Source organism: Mus caroli, unplaced genomic scaffold, assembly GCF_978045245.1.
Source record: "Mus caroli unplaced genomic scaffold, Mus_caroli_1 scaffold_13, whole genome shotgun sequence".
Taxonomy (NCBI): domain Eukaryota; kingdom Metazoa; phylum Chordata; class Mammalia; order Rodentia; family Muridae; genus Mus; species Mus caroli.
The window spans coordinates 115,916,838-115,937,617 of record NW_028227268.1 but is presented as its reverse complement, the minus strand read 5'-3'; positions in this window follow the sequence as shown (position 1 = coordinate 115,937,617).

The following is a 20,780-nucleotide window of genomic DNA, read 5'->3' as shown; positions in this document are numbered from 1 at the left end:
ATGAGGGCCTTACCATGATCTCTAAGACCTGTGCATCTTCTCACTTCCACTGAGGTGGGGGGTCTGTGATTTTAGCCCCCTCTGTCTAGCACCCATATTCACCTGTCATGCTTCCTGTTAGAGGTTAGCATACATCTGAGACTCTGCCATGTCCTGTGTGCCACTCTGCTCTCTGGACTCTGCGCCCCTGTCTATGTACCCGAGCTCCTCTGACTACCTGTGCTGGGGTCTCACAGTCTTACTCCCTGACTTGCACCCCTCTATTCAGTGGTTTTCAACCTTCCTACTGCTCTGACCCTTTAGTAGAGTTCCCTACATTTGGTGACCCCCTCAACCATAAAATTATTTTGCTGCTACTTCATAGCTGTAATTTTGCTACTGTTATGAATCATAATGTAAATATGTGATAGCACATGCAGGTAATCTGATATGTGACCCCCAAAGGGGTCATGACCCACAAGTTGAGAACCACTGCGATATAGCTGGGTTTTGCTTACCATTCTTTCTCTGAAGTGGAGAAGCCTGAGGGGGCAGGGCTTGACTGTGCTCCCTGTCTACCCATAGAGGTTATTAGAAGGTCAATGATGATCAGCATAGTTGGTCCCTCTTTTTTTTTTTTTTTTTTTTTGAGGATATTGAGCCTATGCTTGCATTCATAATTTTGGACCTTCTCCAAAACACAACTCGTAAGTCTCCAGTGACATCTTGTCTCCATAGCTTTGTCCAATTTTACCCACAGCCATGCTAGACATGCTGAGGCATGGAGTTGATGTGGGGAAGCAGAAGTTATCTGAGGGTCAAGAAGGGTTGTGAGAAGATAAGGCAATCTACACATACAAAGAGGAGAAGCCCTGGGCACAGTGGACTCCTCACCACGAGGGTGCAGTGACTTCATTCAGGTCCCCTGATAAAGATATTAAGGTCTCTGGTGGTCTCTGGCATCACATTTACTCTCGTAGCACTCTGATTACAGACTTCTGATCCAAGAGGGTGTTTAGGCTAATGACATCACTTATGTGTTAGCTAAATACATTTTACTGTAATATAACACATCAACATATAAGGCTGTCAACATATAAGAAGGACAGCTTGTTTTCCTAATGCACATGCCCATTACTTTCAGGTCTGTGCTAAGGTACCTGAGGCAGATTCACTCATGGGAAATTCTCAGAGTGAGGAATCCAGTGAGCCCAGGGATTCTCCCCTTTCTCTGTATGTATGAATACCTCACCATCACCTTCTCCCGCTTGACCCTCAGATAGCTGCTGCTTCCCCACTCTGACACCTCCCTCAGCAAGGTGTCTTGCTCCTACCTCTTTATCCTTATTGTCCCTTTGTTGAACTTCCCTCTCAGATGTCATCCCTTAGAAACCTTCCAGGCTCAACCATGTTCTCACTGGACACCACTAAAGAGACTAAGATCCCATGATCTTCTTCAAATGATTCTATGGTGACCCAAAACCTCCCATCAGGCCTAGCCTCCTATCTAGAGATATTCAATGATCAAATGGCAGCATTTGGTTTCTGCTCACACAGAGCTGGGCTCATAATGGGTCAGTGCTTCTTGTCTCTTTGCTACCATTATGAAGCATAATGTAAATAGGTGATAGCACATGCAGGTGATCTGCTATGTGACCTCCAAAGGGGTCATAACCCTCTTGAATCCCATGCTCTTTCTGAGTCTCTCTGCCTATAGATGGAAGTCACCAGTATACCTGAGCAGCCACTCTAGGCTGTGGAATTCTCCTTGAACTTATATGCCTCTCCCAACCCTCCTGCATTCTTTGTTCCTCCACCTGCCCCCTTGGAAACCATGTGTGAGAGCCAGGACACACATCATCCATAGCTATTAATAGGCACTGGGCCTGTCACAACTTAGCACCTTGAGGAGGAGCCCTGCAAGACCATGAAATGCAAAATGATGCTTTCAAGCTATGCTATTTAAGAAAGGTGTGCCTCTCTTTTTTGGCAGAGTGCAGGGAGTAATACCAGGGTTAAATGGAGCCAGTATTTAATTTTTAATTGGTTGCATAGCCCTTGGGACTCTCCTATATGTCACCAAGCTTGGGATGTCTCATTGGGGATGTGAGGGCAACCATGAAACACACTGTCATTGTTGGGGGAGATGGAAGAGGTGAGCTAAGGCATTTGTAAACTACAATAAAAATATGTCCTTGTAACAAGCTGTGATTCCACCAGACAACAGCAATGTTTAGAGTTAAAATCAAGCATAGGGCTCTCACTCCACCTCCTAGGAGGTCCTTGACTGGCATTTAAGCAGAACTTCTTAAAATGAAGTAATTTGTGCTCCAGGATAAGATTGATTTGGTTTTGTTTATGAGCTCTTTAAAAACCAAGGAAACAGAGGTTCACTGTGGCCAAGGGTCTGACCAGTTGTCCTGGGCCTTGCCTAGCCTGGATTTTCTATCAGCTGCCCCACCTCCTTTGGGAAGGTAATAAAAAAAATGACACATCATAGAGCTGTGTGTGATACTTGCTCATGTGACCTATGAAGGGCTTATTTGGAGAATAAAGATGGAGACGGAACAAAGCTGTGGGCCCTGTCCTCCAGAAGCCTTTGTCTGTAGCAATCACTACTGCTTAGGAAGTTGGCCTGTCTGTGGGTATGATGCTTAATAGTGCTCATGGCCCAATGCCCCACACTGTCTCATGTAGTCCCAGCTTGAGGTTGCCTTGGGAGCCCTTGGCATATTGATCTTTGTAGCCTGTTGCTCTGTGGACAAATTCTCCAAAGAAGCCATATTGATTGGTGTTGGAGATCAAAGATGAGTTGACTGCTGAGATTTCATGACTGTGGAAAGAGGGATTGGGCACTTGGAGGCCCAGAGTTACTGCCATTTATCTTTAGTCCCCTTTAAGACCTATAGCTACCAATACCTGTATCATGACTAGATGATCTCATGACCATCAATTTGTCAGATGTAGCTTCTACAAGCCCCCAGACAGGAATTCTGTATGTTAGTGTCTAAAACATATAGGGCTGATTACTTGCTTTTCAGTAACCTGCAAGCTTGATATAATACCTTTGTATTTGGCAAATGTGGTCATTAATGGCTTTCTTTTGCTCAGTGACTGCAAAATCTCAAGTAACCACTTCTATAGATGAACCTGTCATTTGGAGTAACCTGAACCCATGCTCCATGAGCTGCAATCATTTGTGCTAAATGAGGTCATTGTTTAGTAAAAGCTGAGTTTTAAGTCATGCATTCTGGCTGCCACACAGCAGCAGTGGTCCCCAAACCCACCACCATCACCTTATTGGAAGGACGGAGGAAAGAAATCTGACATTTGCAGAAGAAACTTAGTGTGTCGTGTAGGTCATTTCTCAATGAATGACTTGGGGAATATAGGCAGGTAGCCTCCTGGAAACATGTGATCCTTCTAGCTAGGAAGACTAGCTAGCTGCTCATGGCCATAGTGAGCTGGCATGCAGCAGGAATAGGCAGAGTTGTGTGTGGAATGGGTGGTAATGTCTGCTGTGGGATGATGCCCTGTGCATCCTGGAAGGAAACACTCTTCATTTTTAAAGTGAGCAGCAATGAGCATTCTTCGTCCCCCAAACTACCCTTCTTGTTCCTCTCTCCTCTTTTATGCCCTACCTCCCTTTTCTTCAAAAAGCTGAATAGAAGTTTGCTCCAAAGTGCTTGCCTGACCCTTTTCAATCAGGAAGCAGAAAAGCCTCCTCTTTCTCATCATGCTACCACCCTTACTGCTCTGTGAGAAGACAGATGCCCTTCTGTCCATCACCGGGGGCTTCTGCTCTGTCCCAGAACTAGCGTCATAAGGATGGGGATCAGTAGGGTCAGCCTGAAGGTGACCATTGGGTGAAGTGGCATTATGGTAGAAGTGCAGTCCACATCACTGCCCGGCTTTGACATTCTGTGACAACTGCTTGGTTCGTTTTTTAGTAGAGTAGGGTTGTGTCCATAAACCTCCTGCAGGGGTCTGCATGTCTTAGTCTCCAGTACCGGCACATGGGTCCTAGATCTAGTTTCTCAAAACCTACTGGTACCAGGGGAATATATCCATCTTGATAGATGACCTATTTGAAGACCATGGCTAGACAGGCAGGCAGTTTCCTCACAGGACAGTCACAGGCAAGTCTCAGTTTTACTTGCTGGGGGGGGGGTGCAAGGCTTTGATATTCTGCCTTTATACAGCTGCCCTTCTCTGTCTCTGTCTCCGTCTCCGTCTCTGTGTCTCCTCTCCTCTCCTCTCCTCTTCCCTCCCCTTCTCTCTTTCTCCTCCAACCCCTCCTTGTGTGTATGATCTCATCTGATAAGGACACAAGATCAGATAAAGACCTATTCTGCAGAGATCTTAAAAATGTGTTTTAAAATTCTCAAAGTGACTTTTGGGAATGCTGAGTGTGAAATCCAGGGTGTTATACATGCCGTACCTTTGCTCCATCTCTGAGCAATATACTAAGTCCTAGTCATTTCTTAAGAGGCCCAGTCTAGCACAATCACATCAGAAGTCTTGGGGACTGAGGTATTCCAGATGAATTGGAATTTGCAAGATCCTATGCTGGTTTTTGTTCTGAAAGCTGAGTTCCTGGCTTATAACTCTGTTTTGAAGACATCTGGGATTTTAGAATGTGGAACCTGGCTGGAGGAATTAATCACTAGACCAATTCTTTGAAGGTTATGGTTATCCCTGGTTCCTGGATTGTCTTCTCTACTTTCTTAGAAATCTAAATGCAAATACCACCCCCGCCCCCCACTGCTCCTGGCAGGCATTTTGTCCCACAGTGTTAAGTACCTTTAATTTTTTTAAAACCATACCTTTAATGATGATTTTTAAGTATTTTAATCTTTTTTTTAGCCCACTATCTACCAGAGGTAGTGGAAAAGAAAGGAAGCATGGAAATGGACCTGTTTAGAAAGGGTTTTTTGGAGCAATTCCTGGTTGTATTCTCTGGAAATTAGCAGCTCAGTTCACAGGTAGCAACGGCAGCTCTATCCACTCACAAACACTTCACAGGTATATCAGTAGTCCAATTTGATAATGTCAGGATAGCAAACACAAATCAGCAGCAATGTTACTACCTAGCAGAGGCAGCCATGCCTCAGCCTCGGCACGAGTCAACAGGAGGGGCCAGGACCAATAGAAACACCAGGAAAAGTTCTCAGCTGTGCCTCTCTCAGCTAAATGAAGATCAGCGAAGATCAACAAGTGCTCCACAACTAACTGTAAGAAAGCCAAGCTCAGCCTCCCTCATTTCCCATCCAGACCTATTTATATCACTCCAAACATCACTTGTCCTCCATGGGTCTTGTCAGCTGACACCACTCTACCAATCAGCCCGAATCCACTGAAGCAGCAAAACGAAATAAAACAAGACACAGCACACCAATCAGAAGTTGTTTTGGTACTTTCCTCTCTATGAAGTCCCGACAAACGCAGCTCAACTACTCGGTGTAAGGCAGACCTATACATATTTGTCTTTAGCAAAAAATCCTTCATCACATGTCTTTTCACATACTTGCTTTACAGAACATCCTCTCTTCTGTGTCTGCTTCAGTGAAACATTCCTTCATGAGTCTGCCTTAGCCTTTCACTTGTGTCCAGTTCAACAAAACACTCTTTCACATGTTTGTGTCAGCAAAACACCATCCAACACAACTGACTTTCCTAAGAACCCTTAAATTTCCACATCAGTGATAAGTTACACAGAGGAAGAGAAGTCAGCCCTTGAGAGGGACTGCATGCGTGGCTCCAAGACTTCCAGATGTTAACCCTGTGTGAGGTTCTTGTCACTTATGTGAAAGGACTGTCCAGCACCCACCATGTCCTCCCATTCCTGCCCAACGTCCTAGGTGGAGATAGTTTGCTCTTTCTAGAAGCCACTGTTCTTAATAGATGCAAGGCTTCCCTCTCTTCAACTGCCCTGGCCCTTTTCTGCTTAGTGAGCTATTTGCCCATTAGGACTTATCTTAAGTGCTGAGGCAATTCCCCCACTTCTCCTGAGTGGGGGTCCTAGACCCAGGGACCATCAAGTGTTGCCACAGCCTCTTTATTTTCTAGCCTGAGCCCATAAACAAGGCAGATTTCCTTTTCTCAGTGGCAACGTCTGCATGCCCTCTATATCTTCTTCAAACAAGAGAGCTCATTTATTCCCAATGTTATTTTCGGAACTTTTTTTCTGAAACCTGCTTTGAAAGGCACACTAAAGCCAGCAAAGGCATTTGAGTGTTCGGTATGATGCCCTGCTCCCTGGCTGGCACGAGGACCAGGGCCTCCCACAGATGTGGCTGCATAAGATTTCTCCACTTCAGACACACCAGGATCCAATGGAATCTACCCTCCCCGTTTCCCAGAATTTTGCTATAAATTCCTGACAATTGCCAGGAAATGCTATGGAAATAAAAATAAATGAATTGAAGAAGGCTGTGTCAGTTTCGGCGAGGGCTGGGTGGACTCAAGAGAATTTTGTTATTTATCAGGCAGTATACAGCCCTGCTCCCTTCTTCGGCTCCCTGTTCTGAGGAGAGGAAATTCCTCCATGTCTGGCACCAGAAGCCAAGCTTCTGGGGTGAAAGAGATCTATCACAGGGAGACCATGAAGGGGAGCTGGGAGCCAGGGCCCCAGGGAGCTGGTGACAGAGGTTCCCTGGAGATGAGGATCCCAGGACCTCACACTGAGATCCCCCTAATCAGCACAAGCTGTGTTGGAGGGTGCCTGCTACTGACCTCCCATCAGAGCCAAATGTCACTGTCTGACACATGGTAGTTTTTGGAGAACTTGAGCTTCATTTCCAGGAACATAAATCCAGCAGCATTTCCTAAGCAGGATCCCCTGAAGGACTTCAGGCTCAGGGGCTTTGGCTTCAGACAGATGTTCTTCTTCCATATCCAGATGGAACCTTATTGTTGCGTGGACATGTGCAAACACCCCAGACTCAGAAAATCCCACTGAGGGGCCATAAACCTATGTCGTTAGGCAATGAAGAATAACCTTTGCTGTCAGGAGTTAGTGCGAGTCTGCAGGGATATTGGGGACTAAGAAGTCAGGCCGGAGGATTCTAGGCAGGATATAGGCTGCTATAGATTATGCTTTGTAAGAATATGACAGAAATTACTTGGGTACATTATTGGGGATGCCCTTGGCTGTGAGAATAATAGAATATGATGATACAGAACCCAAGCCTCTACACATGCTCCAAAAAGGGTGGCAAAAAGGTGGTCCTGGTGAGAGGTATCCCAAAAAACATCGTTGCATTCACAGTGTGGGTCAAGCACTCCAAAGGCAAAGTGTGGTGACAAAGGGTACTTTGAAATGACAGCATTTTAACCTTGTGTCAGGAAACAAGTGTTTCTCCAAATGTCCATGTAACTCATGGACACTAGAGACACAGCAAGCTGCCATTCACTTCCTGATAAATCCTGGTCTGGGAAGATGGGGACAGCCTGGACCATACTAACCCCCTGCTTCCATCACCATCAGGTGAAAGGACATGGCTTGTGTCAGAAGGAAATGAAATAACAGCTCAGAATGAAACTTCAGAACATTTTTCTTACCTCAACATTTCTCCTGATAGAATGATGTCATTCCACACTTCCTTTTATCCTCATCCCTTGTCCATGGGATGCTTGAGCCACGTCACAATCACAGCTGTGTTTTCAGGATGCTTCCTTCAGACTGGGGCCACTTCTTCAACTACCTCTTTGGAGCATACAAGGAAGCTTGGATCCCTGATCATAGGTTCTATGATTCTCAGTCAATGGTTTTCCAAAGAATGTACCCATGTTATTTTTTTACACACTATCTCATCCATCATGTACAAAGCTCAAAGAAAGCAGCAGGCCAAAATGGGATCTGAAGTGTTTCTGTCATCCTCTGCCACTAACACTAGGTAACTTCTTACATACCAGTGAGTAGAAACACATCTTCAAATGTGCCAGGCCAGTTGAGGAAGGAACCCTTTGAGTGGCCCAAGGGACTCAAAGGAATCTGAATGACACTATGGCCATTCAGGCCTTAGTGCTATATGCCCAGAGGGCCATGACCACTGTGATGGTTTGTATATGCTTAGTTCAGGTATTAGGACGTGTGTCCTTGTTGGATATGTGTGTCACTTTGGGTGTGGGCTTTAAGAACCCTATCCTAGCTTTCTGGAAGCCAGTCTTCTCCTAGAAATCTTTAGATGAAGATGTAGAACTCACAGCTCCTCTTGTTCCATGCCTGCCTGGATGCTGCCATGCTCCTGTCTTGATGATAATAGACTGAACCTCTTGAAGCCTCAAGCCTGCCACAATTAAATGTTGTCTTTATAAGAGTTGCCATGGTCCTGGTGTCACAGCAGTAAAACCCTAACTAAGACAACCCCTAACCGCAAGTTATTGTGTAGGCATCTCCTAAGGCTCAAATATTTCTACTGGGGTCTTCTTTCAGCTACATCCTTGTCTTGTTCTGAGTAGATGAGTTCTATTCACCTGAGTGCAGATCTGAGCCTTCTGCATCTCTTTCCTTCTTTGTGTTTGGACACTCTGGCCATTATCCCATGCCAGCTTGTGTCCTACCACTAGCACCAGCTACTGCTCTGTGCCTGTATTAGTTACTTTACACTATGACCAAGGGAACTTATAGATGAAAGAGTTGATTTGGGCTTACAGTTACAGAGGGGCAATATCCATCATGGTGACATGTAGTAGAGAGAGCAGGCATAACTGCTGGCCCAGGAAGCTGGAGTTCATTCTTCAACCACATGCACAGAGCATAGAGAGAAAACTGCAAATGGCAGAGACACTCAGTCTCAAAAGTCTGCCCTCAGTGGCATTCTTCCTTCAACAAGGCTACAGCACCTAAACCTTGTCAAACAATGCTAATAACTGGAGAACAAGTGCTCAGATGTCCCAGACTGTGGGGGTTAATATTTCTCATTGAATCCTCCACAATGCTTCCTCCCTGTCTCTGTGTGACCCATTTCTCATTCTGTTGGCTCAAGGATTGATTTGAGAAGATATTCTCCCCTCACCCCCTGGGGAAGGCTACATTTAAAAAGAATTTAATATCCCCTCGGGTCTGTGGGTTCCATTGAATGCCCAAATACTTTTAACTTGGTTTGGCTTGTGTTGCTTATGATGTTGATACTTTGTTCTGTGTTCTCCTCACACCTGTTCTTTAGATCTAAGAGCATCTTGGCACATGACCTGGGTGGCATGCATACTTCCCTTGTATGTGAAAGCATTGACGTTCAGACCTGAGGTCAAAGGACTGAACCCAAGTTTGTGGACTTGGAAGGGAGAAATAACTAATTCCATCCCTTCCATCAGGTTGCTCCCAGCTCACACTCACCCTCAGCAGCTATCTTCAACAGAGCCTGGACCACCGTCACACCCTGCCCCACCACTGGAACTTCTACAGGCAAGTCCAGGAGTATTCGCCTTTGCTTGTAAAGTGATTGTCACTGGTCTTCTGAAGACAGCCTTCAGAGGACCAGCCCTTGGTTTGGGAGTCAAGATTGGGGGAGCATCCCTCATTGTGTGGACCATAGTTTCCTCTCATGAGTAGGTCAACTATTTTATGTAAGATGTGGGAAAATGGACTCAAAGTCACAAAAGGAGATCTGGGAGTCCACAGACACCATACCCAGACAAAGCCCACTGGGACTCTCACAGGACAATGCTGCCTACCTAACTGCCACAGAGAAGGATGACGTCAGGGTCAGGACAAGGGATTCTAAATAGATTCCAACATCTTATCTTCCCTAACAAATGCAATCCCACCACAGCATTGTTCCCAGACAGAGGCCCTTGACTAAGTGAGACTTCTTATTGGACCTTTCCATGAATGTCCTGAGCTAGCTAGCAATCTTACATAAGAGGATAACAGAAAGGAAGCTTTTGTCTCCCTGCAGGTAATAGGGGCTTATCCAAGAGCTGACAGCCTTGACCTTTCCCACCTCTGTACCTACTGAGCCAACGATATGTGGTGGGGACCAGGGCCTCTGGAGAAATAAAGGCCCATTCATGGATGCCAAGTCCAGACACCCTATTGCATAATTTAGACTCTGGCCTGTGGGATCAAGAGGCAAAGCACACCTCCCCTCTGCTCCTGGGCTTCCCAGGGGAATCTGCAGTGCCCAGCTGCAATGGGAGCTCCCGTTGATTTTCAGGCATAGGAAAAACATTGGGAAGCTTGGGCCAGCCTTCAATCAGAAATAAGTTTGACAGACAGGGACAAAATGATTGATTTTGGCTAGTTACTTTCAGGCTCCCCAGCAGTGCATGGATCTTTTAACTGTCTTTAACATCTGAACACACATCAGCAAGGTAAGGAAGTCATGAGCTAGGATGTCTCTATGTCTCTTTTCTGGACCTTTCTCTATGTGGTAGTGTTGACTGGGTCCATTCTCTTATATGTTAAGACACCCAACTTGCCATGAGCTCATAGGGCACACAAGGGTACCCATCCCTGTCTTCTCCCACCCTGACCTCTTCTGTCTCTATCTGTGATAAGGTCAGCCTCTGATTGCACTCGAATGAGCTGCTGTGTTCTCTACCTATAGGCTCTTGTTCCATGAGTGACATAACATGAATGTACTTTTTTTTTTTTAAATTATCACATATTCCCACTCAGTGACACAGGATTGTCTGGGTTTGTGAGTTTTCTTCAGCTTAGAAACCATAGCTGAGTACCTGTGCGCTGGCCCAAAGCTCCATCTTTCTGTGCCAAAGCACTGTCTCCAAGTAGACTCCCGAGGTTCCCCACAGACAGTGGGGCAGGCTGAGACTTCCACCACCTCTGTCTTTCCCCCTGAATGAGCCCCATTCATTGAGAGGATGGTATTCTTTTTGGTGGCTCAAATAATCTAATTAATGCAGCAGAAGTCAGAGAAGAAGCGAATCATTCTTTTGTGCCAGTTGGAGACAAACTCCCAACTGTCCTCCTATTTTTAACTGGCCACTTCCTTCGGCTGTGCGCAGATTTCTACATAAAAGCTCTGAGCCACTGAAGAGAACTAGAATCTACCATCTGCTTCCAGCCTAATGATAATGATCATCAGTCCCCCCCTCAAATGCATCTTTCTTAATTAAGATTGCCTCAACCCTTATGAACAATACATTGTTATCAATGTATTTTTAAAATGAAACTAAAGTGCCCAGAGGGTTAAGTAACCTTTTAATTGGGTCACACCCTGAGTGAGGAGTCAGAGTTGTGGCCCAAGGGCCTACTTGCCTCTAACACATTGACTGTGCCATTTAGATGTTCCTCTAGAACACTGGGGTACGCTTATAGACAATGGAGCAATGCCTAGTTCTTCAATTAAATCTTGAAAAAGAGAATTTGGGGGAGAAAATAGTAGACAGTGAAAAGGAATTTGAAAGCCCAGGGAAGAGGCTACTTTGCTGGGTCTGTCGGGAAATTGTACTTATAAGGAAATTTCAGGCTTGAGCGATCTAAACTTTCCTTCAGATCAAAGAAATCCTTCTGGCAGGGGTCTCAGAGGAAACAGTGCAGTACTCTCCCCAAAGGCACCTGTGTCTGGTTGTCGTGATGGACAGCTGTCAGCGTCCAGGTGAGTCAGGTTCTACCCATCAGATGGTTCTGTAGTCATATGCACATTGCCAGTCACTGCTCTTTAGGTCACATGATGTGACTACACTGGTGACTTCACCTCATCATCACTGGTCTGGGAGCACCCTTTTCTGCGGTGCCACTCACTGTGACTGTTTGCACCCTTCATGGTACTCTTCACTGGCTTTGCTGTCGAGGGGTTGCATAAATGCACCCTGCTAAGCTTAGCACCCTTTTGGGGGTTTTGTGTCCTGATCATTTTCTCAGAAACTCTCAGAAGTCTCATGCGTGGGAAACAAGGGCTTTGTGTGTATGACTCTGAGCTTCTTGCTGCTCTCTAAGGAAGTCGCCTTTCTCTAGCTGCTACGCCAACATTTCCATTGCCTCATACTTAATGAACATGTTTCACTCATCTGCTGCAATTGTTGTTTTTCCCCTCCAAAAATGCCAGGTTTTAATTTAGAACAGTTCTCCCGCCACTAATTAGAACCTTCCAGCTCACTATTCTTAGAAGATGTTTTCATAATTTTAGCACTGTATCAATGATCGGAGGCTCAGAATATGAATTTTATTGTTACTACTGAAATACTTGGAAACCAAGACAGAGAGAGGGCTCGGAGAAATCATGCTGTATGCTCTGCTTCCGAATCCTGGCTCCGTCAGGGCATTATTTATCCAGCTTCCAAGGTGAGCCCACAGGTTGAAGGCAGGATGGAAACGGGCATCTTAGTGCATTGAGCATCCTGAGATGTCACTTTTCCAACCCCTCTTTAGTCTTCTCCCATTCTGTATGAGCTGGAAAGCATACCAGGTTTCCCACCACACTTAAATCACTTAAATGGTGGATCTCCCTGTACAAGGTACTGTTTCCCAAGAGCTGAAGGAGTAAGGGCTACATGAACGTCCTGCTGAGTCCATCCTGCGGTGGAGCATCAGTTCTTTTCTTAGAATTGACACCTGCGACCCAGGGCTTTGTTGAGCGAGGCACCTGGCAAGAGGAGTAATATGTACAGCAGGCGTAAGAAAGGGGTGTGCAACTCAAAGCTTCACTGTGTCTCTGGTTAATTGTTTATTGATTTAAAGAGAGTAGATTAAGCCCAGTAGGATTTATATGCTCCTTCTCTCATTCCTTGTGAAGTTTTTGTCCTTCAGATGTGTTCAGAACAGCACTTTACCTCGGGGGTCTCAGAGAAAGGTAGAGTTGCTGTGGTGCAGCTGTCCACCTGCAGCAGCTGACTCTAACAGCTGGCGTAAGGTCATTGTGTCTGGGTGAGTTCAAAATGAGGCCAATCGTGTTTCACATCAATCCTCAAAGTCTTGCTTCCCATCAGGTAACTACATAGGTAAGTGGTGGAGTGTAGGAAGGTGGTGATTGTGGACCCGTGATGACCAACTGTGTAGTTAAGGGCCAACAGGAGAAACTCTACCTGAATATGGTTGGAGAAACTCAGCTAACTCTGTTTCTGTCTGTCTCGCTCTGTCTCTGTCTCTTTGTCTTTCCCTCTCTTCACATATCTGGGCTGTAAAATTAGTGAAGATTCCCGAGGGTCAAAAGTAGAAATAAGACTATGGAAGTCATTTAGCATCATTATCAGTGGATGACTCCTGTACTGAAGGAAAACAGCATCCCCAGAGGCCTCCAGGATGCCCACAAATCTTCCCCTCCCACCTCAATGCCAGGGTGCTAGCAATGATGCTCCCAATTCTATGTTCTCAAGGTTCCATGTTCATAGCCTCTGCATCTACAAGAAGCCTGGGAACTTCAGCCGTCTCTACAGAGGCTAAGCAAGCCCTCCCTTGGTAGAAGATGGAGAGAAGGAAGCCAGGTAGGTAAAGGAGCCTCAGGTGTGAGCCTGCAGGACTGAAGAGTTCATCAGAGGAGGGCAGGAAGGTATGGCTAAAACTGCAAAGAAGTCTATTTATTGTCTTGATTTCCTAAAAAGAAAAATCATTTTGGAGAAAGAGACTTCAAACTGTTATGAGAACCCAGGACTTTGGCTCTAGATTCAGATTTAGCGCCATGGCCACTGTTCTAATACAAGCTTTTTCTGCAATAGCTGGGTGGATGTGATGGACAGACTCATACCTGGGAAAACCTCTTTAACTCAGCAGAAACAAGGCATCCTGTTGAGAGTGGAGGTCCACTGTTGATTGTGGACTCCAGGAGCAGGTGGACGCAGGAGCTGAGCTTTTTAATCTGATCTCCCAGCAGGTATAGAGGTGACTGAGGCTTAGAGGAGGAGACTGAGGTCAAGATGGAGCACAGAGAATCTGAGAATCAAAGCAAGATAGAGGATGCCTGACCACCTCCCCTTTCCCCTCCCCCTCTTTCCTTCCCTTCTCCATCCCTCCTAATCCCCTGTCTTATTGTTTCCCTTTTCTTTTTATCTTTCCAAACTTGCAGGGCTGACTGTGTGCTGAGGGGTTGTCCTTTTTCAGGATGTGCTGTTTTTAGGAGTAGCAGGAAATGCCAGACAGGAGATGCACAGAGCATTCATTGGGGGCTGCTGGTGGTTCCAAGAGGAGGTGATCACTCCTGACTGTGAGAACCTAAGGAAGCCATGCATACAAAGTGGCACTCAGAAACCAAAAAGAAGGTCTTAGACACAAGAGAAGGTGTGTAGTTAGGGGAGGGCCTTGTCTGATACAGATGCCTCCCCCAACCCACCAGAAGTTAGAAATATCCTAAATTGACAAGATATGAATCTGCCAACCTAACCACCACAGCATTGTAGGGACATGAGCTGTGAGGAATGCAGTTTTCCCTCCTGATTGCATGGTGCCCATGGTGCTGAGGTTATCAGTAACCAATGCCTTGAATGCATGTAGCCCTGTCTCACACTCAGCTATCCTGGGAAAACATCACAGGTCAGAAATTAAAGTATGATTGGTCTTCACGACATTAGTATGATGTCTTCAACATCATAAACTGAAACAAAGCAAAACAACAAACAAAACCAACAAAACCTCACAAAAGGTCAAATAGATTAAATTGGAGACTATCTGTATTTAGCAGCATTTGCTAGTGTCCCCCCCCCCCCGCACTGCCCCCCCCGAATTTCCATTTTCACCAAGCATTTACATGGTGAAATATGCATGTGGAGACTGAGTATTAAGACACAGAGAAATGCTGGGCGGGCAGGCGTCAGGGACAGAGTGTGAGGCATAGGGAAGTGCTCTGAGCCAGAGTATAAGGGATCCAGAGAAGAACCTTCATTCCCCCATCCATCATAGCACTCTGCCACTCAGCATCAGGCTTCTGGAGCAATCCAAAGAAACCCAAAGTGGAGGGTGTGAAAAGAAGAGTAAAATTGTAAATCCTTTTATATATACACTGTGTGTGTTTGTGCATGTGTGTGTGTGTGTGTGTGTGTATGGGTATGGGTATGTACAGGAGAATAAGGCAGAGAGAGACAGAGACAGAAACGGAGATCTTACAAGGAAAATAAGACAATATTAGGGAAAACTTCTTGCCAATAAATTTAAAATTTTAGATGTTGAAAATAGAAAAATCATTTTCCTTCCTTCCTTCCTCCCTCCCTTCCTCCTTCCCTTCCTTCCTTTCCTTGATTACTTCCTGATGATGATGTCTTCTTACACTGCAGCTTATGCTGGCCTTGAACTCATGGTAATCCTCTTGCCTCAAATCTTACTGCTGGTTGGGAAATTCTATTAGGTTGCTTTAAAGGATGAAAGCCACAGATTGCTGCCATTTTACATCATGTGCTGGTCTGAGGGGATACAATCAATGGGGCACTAAGGATTGGGCACAATGGGTTCTAAGGATTGGAGGACTCTGCATCATGGCCTGGAAAAGCTGATTGAGGCTTCAGGTGCAGGACCACAGGGAGGATCAACTGTAAGCATCCAATTCTGCAGGTGTGAAGACCGACTTGTTAACACCTTTGTGTAGCGGTCAGCAGGTAGGTTTGTGTGCTCACCACAAGTGCTGCTTCAAAGCAGAAACCCAAGTAGGAGGAAACAGTAAGGGGAGGCTAAGAGTGAGGTAGCAGGAACTGGGAGACAGCAGAAGGAGCATGAAGGCTGGTGAGGATGTTACTCCAACAGTGCAGAGCAGACAGTGTTTGCAAGGCGACATATCCCTGTCAAAGAGTGTTTCAAGACCTGAGATGACGAAGAGGGATGTTTTCCTATTTTCCTGATAAGGCAAACATTGTTAGTCACTCAATAAGAGCATTTAACTGGAAGACAGGAAACATGACAGGGCAAAGTTGGAGACTGAAGGACACACCAGACAGGCAGCAAGAGAAGCCAATATTTCAAAGAGTTTCAGTGTGGAGGAAAACAGGAGTTATAAAATGTTTCTAGCATGGCTTCTAAGGGGTAGTGGAACTACTGAGGGCACTACAGTTACTATGGATACTGTAGATTCTGAAGGCACTGTGGGTGCTGGCTTTGTGGGTTCTGAGAGTACTGCAGGGGTCTGATCCAGTCTCCTAGGTATTAATAGAACATGATTGGATGTTCCAACTCTAAAATTTCTAACACATGTAAAATGTGCATATTCACACTCTATTTCTGATATGTTTTTAAAGTCCTACTGAGTTGTGTTATGAAATTAGTCCTTCCAGAAAGCAGTGATGGAACATAGAACCAGTTCTCACACCTTGTTCTCTGACCAAAGAGTGTGTTGACAGTAAACCTAGCTCTCTGTCCAACCATGAGCATCTCTACCCTGGTGTGGCTGCCACATGCCTTTTATCTCTCTCAAGAAACCCAAGATGGCAGGTCAGGCAGCAGCTATAGTCATGTATCAAGGAATGCATCTGAATGGGCAGGAGACATTGTTTGAAAGCCTTGCTCACAACTACTAGGACACTTCTTGAACGGTCTAGCATTTGAGATCTTCAGGCATTTCTGGCTTAGCAGAGATATTTCCATTCATAAGTTCTTCCACTGCCTCATTATTTCTTAAATAAATGTTTGTGGAAAGACATTGTTAGCAGAAAACAAAGTTTAGCAATTACTTCTATCCTGATTCCCCCAAATTTTGTAATATTCTAGTCTGGGCTTTTCTGAAAAATTTCATTGTTGATCAACACTAATTATCAGCAATTCACAATTCTTTTTTTTTATTTTTTAATATTTTTTATTACATATTTTCCTCAATTACATTTCCAATGCTATCCCAAAAGTCCCTCATAGCGCCCCCTACTTCCCTACCCACTCATTCCCATTCTTTTGGCCCTGGCATTCCCCTATATTGGGGCATATAAAGTTTGCAAGTCCAATGGGCCTCTCTTTCCAGTGATGGCCGAATAGGCCATCTTTCGATACATATGCAGCTAGAGACAAGAGCTCCGGGGTACTGGTTAGTTCATAATGTTGTTCCAACTATAGGGTTGCAGATCCCTTTAGCTCCTTGGTAACTTTCTCTAGCTTCTCCATTGGGAGCCCTGTGATCCATCCAATAGCTGACTGTGAGCATCCACTCCTGTGTTTGCTAGGCCCCTGCATAGTCTCACAAGAGACAGCTATCTTTGGGTCCTTTCAGCAAAATCTTGCTAGTGTATGCAATGGTGTCAGCGTTTAGAAGCTGATTATGGGATGGATCCCTGGATACGGCAGTCTCTAAATGGTCCATCCTTTCATCACAGCTCCAAGCTTTGTCTCTGTAACTCCTTCCATGGGTGTTTTGTTCCCAATTCTAAGAAGGGGCACAGTGTCCACATTTTGGTCTTCATTCTTCTTGAGTTTCATGCGTTTAGCAAATTGTATCTTATATCTTGGATATCCTAAGTTTTGGGCTAATATCCACTTATCAGTGAATACATATTGTGTGAGTTCCTTTGTGATTGTGTTACCTCACTCAAGATGATGCCCTCCAGGTCCATCCATTTGGCTAGGAATTTCATAAATTCATTCTTTTTAATAGCTGAGTAGTACTCCATTGTGTAGATGTACCATAATTTCTGTATCCATTCCTCTGTTGAGGGACATCTGGGTTCTTTCCAGCTTCTGGCTAAGCAATTCACAATTCTATATGGACAAACTTTCAAGTGGTCTAGGGCAGACATAGGAAGAGCTTTGGGTTGTTGAGGTTAAAAAGCATCGAATTGACTTGCTGCATTCTGTCCATCCATTGTCATGTCCTCAGTGAGGTCAACCATGGGTTAGGCAACATGTATTTTGTGGATTCAAAGATGTTGTGGACATCTTTAATGCCATTTATGTCTCTGTAATCTGGGGCTGGAGAGATGACTTAGCAGTTAAGAGCACAGACTTTCTTCTAGTCCTGAATTCAATTCCCAGCAACCACATGGTGGCTCATAATCATCTGTAATGGGGTCTGATGCCCTCTTCTGGTGTTTCAGCAACAGCTTATTCATATACATAAAATACATAAGTATATGTATATTCATACATATAAAATAAATATATTTTTAAAAAGCCAGAGGACTCTGTAGCCTCCCAGGAAAGACCATCAAAGACACTGATCATGGCAGCAGTGCTAGGGTAAGAATATTATAGGCAATGTAAAGCAAACAGAGTCCTGCTAAGCAGTCCCCACTGCCAACATGGCATTCTGTCTCTTATTTCCTTAGATCGTCTTTCCTTGTATCTATGGGAAATTGGTTCTAAGCTCCTTCCACATATCCTCAACTCCAAGAACAACCAGGTCCCTTTAGAAAATGGTTTTAGTTTGTATAAAACATACATTTATGTTCCCAAATACTTTAAATCATCTCTAAAGCACTCCTACAGCCATCAAGAGTACTCTCTGCTAAGAGTCACACTGTATTGGCCACAGGATGACAATGAGGACAACAGCTAGAAGCACTGTTTTTCCTTGTCACATACTGCTAATCTGCACTTGGTTCAGTCTGTGGATACAGAACCTAAGGATGTCTGAGTTTATATATTTTTAATTGTTATCATTTTTTGATATTACAACTTCAAGACTCAGAGATACAGACTGACTTGTCCATTCTGTCCCATATTTGATGAGTGACATCAAAGCAAGTCACCAGATACCGCAGGGAATAAGAATGTTACGTCCCAGTGAGCAGACCATACATGACCCTAAGCTAGAAGTCTGGCCAGGAGTTCAGAGGCTAGGGGAATGGCTCAGCCCTGGGAATTCCTAGAAGATTGGACAAGGAATATCGTTGCAGAGCCATTGAGAGCCAGGAAGGAAGTGGAGAGGTATGGCTGTGAGAAGAAACCATTAAGCAGCATGTACAGTGGTGGAATACCCGGTAACAAGACAGGGGGAAGGGGAGTCTGCATTCAGGGGTATGGATCTTTATTATGAAGTTGGGGGCACTACAAGGAGTAAGAGAAGACATAGCAGTTAGACATCTAATTGCAATGAACATTCTAGATTCCTCCACAGTGGTACAGTTGCTAGGGATGAGGCTCGCGTGTAGAGGGCAGTGTGGCTTAGAGGTCACTTGGAAAGACAACTGACTTTGAGGGCAGATGATAGGGTGGCAGGCTGGGATTGAGGGAGAGTGGGATTCGTGATACCCTGAGCCCTCCAGGGAGTGTAATGTGGAGGGAGAGTGACCTAATCTCACAGCCTGCAGTGGCCTTTTCTCTTTTCTTCTGCTTACCATATGACTCTCTCTCTCCCCTGGATAGAGGGGTGGCTTGCTTTTGTGCTTGCTGCTTCCAGTCCATGCCAATGCCTTTCATATAAAAGTTCCTGTCCTTGTCATTTAATGTCTCTCATCTCTCAACCTAGCTCCCGCACCTGCCCTCACGGCCCCTGTCCGACAGCCATAGATGTTAATTTTTTAATGCGTTTCATTTTTCAAACTTTTTTTTTTTTCCTGCTTGAAATGTGCCAACAATCTCTCAGCTGCATGAGTGTAGGACACAGCTTTAATTTGGACCCGTGCCAAATGTCAACTTTTACAGGATTCCTGGTTATCTGAGAGTGAACGTGTTGAGAGGAACTGCCTGTAGACACACCCTCCTTATAAATCTGAGATTCCTTTGGGAATTGTTGGCTGGGAGATTCCCATCCCTAGTCTACCCTGCAAGGTCATCCAGAAGTCACACCCATCAGCCTGCTTGTGGGAGTGTAATGTGACTTGAAGGTCACCTTCCTGGGGCAAGATTCTCTCTATCCATGAGCCTTAGAGACTATGCAGACCACGAAGTAAAAAGTGACACTCAGAAAATGAGTGAACATTGAACCTACCAGTGTCACAGTGAAGAAAATGGAAGCCACCACCTAAGCTAGGTGACTATGGTCATTATCAGTAGCCATGTAGTGTTGATGCCACGTGCCTGTATGACAGGATGAGGAGGCCTATCCTTCTCTGTGGTTCTCCTTTCTCTGTGATTTGAATGAGAAATGTGTCCTAACAGGCTCATGTATGTGGGCACTTGGTCACTAGTTGGTGGCTCTGTTTGCATAACCTGAAGGTTATGGAACCTTTAGGAAGTGGAGCCTTGCTGGAGGCAGTGTCTCTGTGGGAGTGGGGAGGTGAATGGGCTCTGAGCGCTATACTCTACTTCCTGTTGTCCCTCTCCGTTTCCTGTGTGTGGAAGAAATGTGATCTCCCTGCTTCCTGCTCCTGCTGTTTTTCCTTTCCTGACATCATAAACTCTACCATATGAAACTGTAAGCCAAAACAAATATTATTTTTTCTCAAGTTGCTTTTGGTAATGGTATTTTAATACAGCAACAGAAAAGTACATTTTTTAAATAAAAATCCATAACCCCATTTAGTGAAGATAAAATATCAAGGTAGACAGCTTCTGTGGAATGACAACTGAAGTTAACCTGTGTCCTCCACACAAATGTTCATACACACCAGCACACATACAATGCACATGCATACATACATCCATGATGCACAAACAATATCTACTATGTTCTTTCTAGACTCCAGCACAGATTGGGGACTATTTAGACACATCACCGATCAGGATGCATTAAAAGGAAATCTAGAAAGAACATACTAGCCAAATCTGAATTTCACACCTTTCTACAAGATACCCACCCGTGACTCTTCTGACCATGCCTGATGCCATGGAAGACAAAGGAAGAAGGAAGAGCTGTTCCACACCGGAGGAGAAGGTTGTAACTGAGTCCAACCTGAGCCCTGTGTTCCCAGATGGGCAGCTCTGAAGGCCACACCAGCCTCAGCTTTCTGTGTTAAACTGTCTGTATGGACAGTATAGTTCCCTGATCCAACTGACTTCAAACACCCTGGATTATTGATCCCAGTCATACTCTCTATGTACTTCCTGTCAATCATCT